The sequence below is a fragment of the Diabrotica undecimpunctata genome, unplaced genomic scaffold, assembly GCF_040954645.1.
Source record: "Diabrotica undecimpunctata isolate CICGRU unplaced genomic scaffold, icDiaUnde3 ctg00000571.1, whole genome shotgun sequence".
NCBI lineage: Eukaryota > Metazoa > Arthropoda > Insecta > Coleoptera > Chrysomelidae > Diabrotica > Diabrotica undecimpunctata.
Window position 1 is genome coordinate 2,237,501 of NW_027311886.1, and position 6,194 is coordinate 2,243,694.

A 6,194-nucleotide genomic window follows, 5' to 3' on the forward strand; every position below is an offset into this window, starting at 1 on the left:
GTGTGTATGTCCGTTCGGCCTGCAGAGATAAGAATACGTCCGGGGCAAGAAGGCCCTGCCTGTCTTAAGAGGCGACTAATGGATAGGAGTCGAGAGGTGGAGAGTGTGTGCGTGTGCGTGTACGTGTGCGTTTGCGTGTGCGTGTGTGCGTGTGTGCCTGTGTGCGTGTAAGTGTGTGTGTATGTGTGTGTGAGTGTGTGTGTGTGCGGTCGGCTCGCAGAGATAAGAACACGGCCGTGGCAAGAAGGCCCTGCCTGTCGTAAGAGGCGACTAATGGGTAGGAGTCGAGAGGTGAAGAGTGTATGTGTGTGTGTGTGCCTGTGTGCGTGTGTGTGCGTGTGTGAGTGTGTGTGTATGTGTGTGTGTCCGTTTGGCTGCAGAGATAAGAATACGGCCGAGGCAAGAAGGATCTGCCTCTTGTAAGGGGCGACTAATTAGTAGGAGTCGGGAGGTGATGAGTATATGTGTGTGTGTGTGCGTGTGTGTGTGCGTGTGTGAGTATGTGTGTGTGTTAGTTCGGCTTGCAGAGATAAGAATACGTCCGTGGCAAGAAGGCCCTGCCTGTCTTAAGAGGCGACTAATGGATAGGAGTCGAGAGGTGGAGAGTGTGTGCGTGTGCGTGTGCGTGTGCGTTTGCGTGTGCGTGTATGCGTGTGTGCCTGTATGCGTGTAAGTGTGTGTATGTGTGTGTGTGAGTGTGTGTGTGTGCGGTCGGCTCGCAGAGATAAGAACACGGCCGTGGCAAGAAGGCCCTGCCTGTCGTAAGAGGCGACTAATGGGTAGGAGTCGAGAGGTGAAGAGTGTATGTGTGTATGTGTGTGCCTGTGTGCGTGTGTGTGCGTGTGTGAGTGTGTGTGTATGTGAGTGTGTCCGTTTGGCTGCAGAGATAAGAATACGGCCGAGGCAAGAATGATCTGCCTCTTGTAAGGGGCGACTAATAAGTAGGAGTCGGGAGGTGAAGAGTGTATGTGTGTGTGCGTGTGTGCGTGTGTGTGTGCGTGTGTGAGTATGTGTGTGTGTTAGTGCGGCTTGCAGAAATAAGAACACGACCGAGGCAAGAAGGCCCTGCCTATCGTAAGAGGCGACTAATAGGTAGGAGTCGAGAGGTGAAGAGTGTATGTGTGTGTGTGCGTGTGTGTGTGCGTGTGTGAGTATGTGTGTGTGTCCGATCGGCTTGCAGAGATAAGAACACGGCCGAGGCAAGAAGGCCCTGCCTGTCGTAAGAGGCGACTAATGGGTAGGAGTCGAGAGGTGAAGAGTGTATGTGTGTATGTGTGTGCCTGTGTGCGTGTGTGTGCGTGTGTGAGTGTGTGTGTATGTGAGTGTGTCCGTTTGGCTGCAGAGATAAGAATACGGCCGAGGCAAGAATGATCTGCCTCTTGTAAGGGGCGACTAATAAGTAGGAGTCGGGAGGTGAAGAGTGTATGTGTGTGTGCGTGTGTGCGTGTGTGTGTGCGTGTGTGAGTATGTGTGTGTGTTAGTGCGGCTTGCAGAAATAAGAACACGACCGAGGCAAGAAGGCCCTGCCTATCGTAAGAGGCGACTAATAGGTAGGAGTCGAGAGGTGAAGAGTGTATGTGTGTGTGTGCGTGTGTGTGTGCGTGTGTGAGTATGTGTGTGTGTGTGTCCGTTCGGCTTGCAGAGATAAGAACACGGCCGTGGCAAGAAGGCCCTGCCTTTCGTAAGAGGCGACTAATGGGTAGGAGTCGAGAGGTGAAGAGTGTCTTTGTGTGTGTGTGTGTGTGCGTGCGTGTGTGTGTCAGTGTGTGTGTCCGTTCGGCTCACAGAGATAAGGACTCGGCCGTGGCAAGAAGTTCCTGCCTGTCGTAGGAGGCGACTAATGGGTAGGAGTCGACAGGTGAAGAGTTTATGTGTGTGTATGTGTGTGCGTGTGTGTGTGCGTGTGTGAGTATGTGTGTGTGTAACGATGCTCTGATCATTTAACAGTTCGAACCGTGGGAGTGTCAATATTTGCGCATCCGCTTCTACAACCTGACGGCGTAGTGGGATTCAAACGGCTATTTAAGGCGTGTGAATAGCGGAATTAGACAGTCTTGTAGCTAGCGCTCTAGGCTCCCTGACTCGCCGGTGTAGTGAACCAGCGAGCCATTCTGGACAGAGATAGTTCCGTATTGAGGATCATACTCTGTCCCTAACCAAGCGGAACTCATCGGTATTGCGTATTGAGCATTACCGTGGATCTGCACAGAACCAACCGGGACAGAGATTTCCGTATTGAGGATCATACTCTGTCCTTAGCCAAGCGGAACCCGTCGGCATTGTGTATTGAACATTGCCGCGGGTCTGCACAGCTAAATATTTTGTTTGCGAGCACATTCGGAGCTTTCGCTGAATTGAAGCGAAAGCGAATATATTAGTAGTACTAATTAATTTCTTTTCTTTTATAGACGTTTGCCGGGGAATTCATTAATCGCGGGACCCAGACGGAAACGTAGAATTCATTTTGTTTTTGTTTTATAAGTATACAACGTAGAATTCCTTTTTTTAATTTTTATCTATTGTATATACTAAATTAATAGATTTATTTTTATTTCAAACCTGTGTTTTACTGAGTCTGTCGCCCCGAAAGAGCTACCCATCTCATGTGTTAGTTCGGCTTGCAGAAATAAGAACACGACCGAGGCAAGAAGGCCCTGACTATCGTAAGAGGCGACTAATAGGTAGGAGTCGAGAGGTGAAGAGTGTATGTGTGTGTGTGCCTGTGTGCGTGTGTGTGTGTGTGTGCGTGTGTGAGTATGTGTGTGTGTCCGTTCGGCTTGCAGAGATAAGAACACGGCCGTGGCAAGAAGGCCCTGCCTTTCGTAAGAGGCGACTAATGGGTAGGAGTCGAGAGGTGGAGAGTGTGTGCGTGTGCGTGTGCGTGTGCGTTTGCGTGTGCGTGTGTGCGTGTGTGCCTGTGTGCGTGTAAGTGTGTGTGTATGTGTGTGTGAGTGTGTGTGTGTGCGGTCGGCTCGCAGAGATAAGAACACGGCCGTGGCAAGAAGGCCCTGCCTGTCGTAAGAGGCGACTAATGGGTGGGAGTCGAGAGGTGAAGAGTGTATGTGTGTGTGTGTGTGCCTGTGTGCGTGTGTGTGCGTGTGTGAGTGTGTGTGTATGTGTGTGTGTCCGTTTGGCTGCAGAGATAAGAATACGGCCGAGGCAAGAAGGATCTGCCTCTTGTAAGGGGCGACTAATTAGTAGGAGTCGGGAGGTGATGAGTGTATGTGTGTGTGTGTGTGCGTGTGTGTGTGCGTGTGTGAGTATGTGTGTGTGTTAGTTCGGCTTGCAGAGATAAGAATACGTCCGTGGCAAGAAGGCCCTGCCTGTCTTAAGAGGCGACTAATGGATAGGAGTCGAGAGGTGGAGAGTGTGTGCGTGTGCGTGTGCGTGTGCGTTTGCGTGTGCGTGTATGCGTGTGTGCCTGTATGCGTGTAAGTGTGTGTATGTGTGTGTGTGAGTGTGTGTGTGTGCGGTCGGCTCGCAGAGATAAGAACACGGCCGTGGCAAGAAGGCCCTGCCTGTCGTAAGAGGCGACTAATGGGTAGGAGTCGAGAGGTGAAGAGTGTATGTGTGTATGTGTGTGCCTGTGTGCGTGTGTGTGCGTGTGTGAGTGTGTGTGTATGTGAGTGTGTCCGTTTGGCTGCAGAGATAAGAATACGGCCGAGGCAAGAATGATCTGCCTCTTGTAAGGGGCGACTAATAAGTAGGAGTCGGGAGGTGAAGAGTGTATGTGTGTGTGCGTGTGTGCGTGTGTGTGTGCGTGTGTGAGTATGTGTGTGTGTTAGTGCGGCTTGCAGAAATAAGAACACGACCGAGGCAAGAAGGCCCTGCCTATCGTAAGAGGCGACTAATAGGTAGGAGTCGAGAGGTGAAGAGTGTATGTGTGTGTGTGCGTGTGTGTGTGCGTGTGTGAGTATGTGTGTGTGTCCGATCGGCTTGCAGAGATAAGAACACGGCCGAGGCAAGAAGGCCCTGCCTGTCGTAAGAGGCGACTAATAGGTAGGAGTCGAGAGGTGAAGAGTGTATGTGTGTGTGCGTGTGTGTGTGTGTGTGTATGTGAGTGTGTCCGTTTGGCTGCAGAGATAAGAATACGGCCGAGGCAAGAATGATCTGCCTCTTGTAAGGGGCGACTAATAAGTAGGAGTCGGGAGGTGAAGAGTGTATGTGTGTGTGCGTGTGTGTGTGTGTGTGTGCGTGTGTGAGTATGTGTGTGTGTCCGTTCGGCTTGCAGAGATAAGAACACGGCCGTGGCAAGAAGGCCCTGCCTTTCGTAAGAGGCGACTAATGGGTAGGAGTCGAGAGGTGAAGAGTGTCTTTGTGTATGTGTGTATGTGTGTGCCTGTGTGCGTGTGTGTGCGTGTGTGAGTGTGTGTGTATGTGAGTGTGTCCGTTTGGCTGCAGAGATAAGAATACGGCCGAGGCAAGAATGATCTGCCTCTTGTAAGGGGCGACTAATAAGTAGGAGTCGGGAGGTGAAGAGTGTATGTGTGTGTGCGTGTGTGTGTGTGTGTGCGTGTGTGAGTATGTGTGTGTGTCCGTTCGGCTTGCAGAGATAAGAACACGGCCGTGGCAAGAAGGCCCTGCCTTTCGTAAGAGGCGACTAATGGGTAGGAGTCGAGAGGTGAAGAGTGTCTTTGTGTGTGTGTGTGTGCGTGCGTGTGTGTGTCAGTGTGTGTGTCCGTTCGGCTCACAGAGATAAGGACTCGGCCGTGGCAAGAAGTTCCTGCCTGTCGTAGGAGGCGACTAATGGGTAGGAGTCGACAGGTGAAGAGTTTATGTGTGTGTATGTGTGTGCGTGTGTGTGTGCGTGTGTGAGTATGTGTGTGTGTAACGATGCTCTGATCATTTAACAGTTCGAACCGTGGGAGTGTCAATATTTGCGCATCCGCTTCTACAACCTGACGGCGTAGTGGGATTCAAACGGCTATTTAAGGCGTGTGAATAGCGGAATTAGACAGTCTTGTAGCTAGCGCTCTAGGCTCCCTGACTCGCCGGTGTAGTGAACCAGCGAGCCATTCTGGACAGAGATAGTTCCGTATTGAGGATCATACTCTGTCCCTAACCAAGCGGAACTCATCGGTATTGCGTATTGAGCATTACCGTGGATCTGCACAGAACCAACCGGGACAGAGATTTCCGTATTGAGGATCATACTCTGTCCTTAGCCAAGCGGAACCCGTCGGCATTGTGTATTGAACATTGCCGCGGGTCTGCACAGCTAAATATTTTGTTTGCGAGCACATTCGGAGCTTTCGCTGAATTGAAGCGAAAGCGAATATATTAGTAGTACTAATTAATTTCTTTTCTTTTATAGACGTTTGCCGGGGAATTCATTAATCGCGGGACCCAGACGGAAACGTAGAATTCATTTTGTTTTTGTTTTATAAGTATACAACGTAGAATTCCTTTTTTTAATTTTTATCTATTGTATATACTAAATTAATAGATTTATTTTTATTTCAAACCTGTGTTTTACTGAGTCTGTCGCCCCGAAAGAGCTACCCATCTCATGTGTTAGTTCGGCTTGCAGAAATAAGAACACGACCGAGGCAAGAAGGCCCTGCCTATCGTAAGAGGCGACTAATAGGTAGGAGTCGAGAGGTGAAGAGTGTATGTGTGTGTGTGCCTGTGTGCGTGTGTGTGTGTGTGTGCGTGTGTGAATATGTGTGTGTGTCCGTTCGGCTTGCAGAGATAAGAACACGGCCGTGGCAAGAAGGCCCTGCCTTTCGTAAGAGGCGACTAATGGGTAGGAGTCGAGAGGTGGAGAGTGTGTGCGTGTGCGTGTGCGTGTGCGTTTGCGTGTGCGTGTGTGCGTGTGTGCCTGTGTGCGTGTAAGTGTGTGTGTATGTGTGTGTGAGTGTGTGTGTGTGCGGTCGGCTCGCAGAGATAAGAACACGGCCGTGGCAAGAAGGCCCTGCCTGTCGTAAGAGGCGACTAATGGGTAGGAGTCGAGAGGTGAAGAGTGTATGTGTGTGTGTGTGCCTGTGTGCGTGTGTGTGCGTGTGTGAGTGTGTGTGTATGTGTGTGTGTCCGTTTGGCTGCAGAGATAAGAATACGGCCGAGGCAAGAAGGATCTGCCTCTTGTAAGGGGCGACTAATTAGTAGGAGTCGGGAGGTGATGAGTGTATGTGTGTGTGTGTGCGTGTGTGTGTGCGTGTGTGAGTATGTGTGTGTGTTAGTTCGGCTTGCAGAGA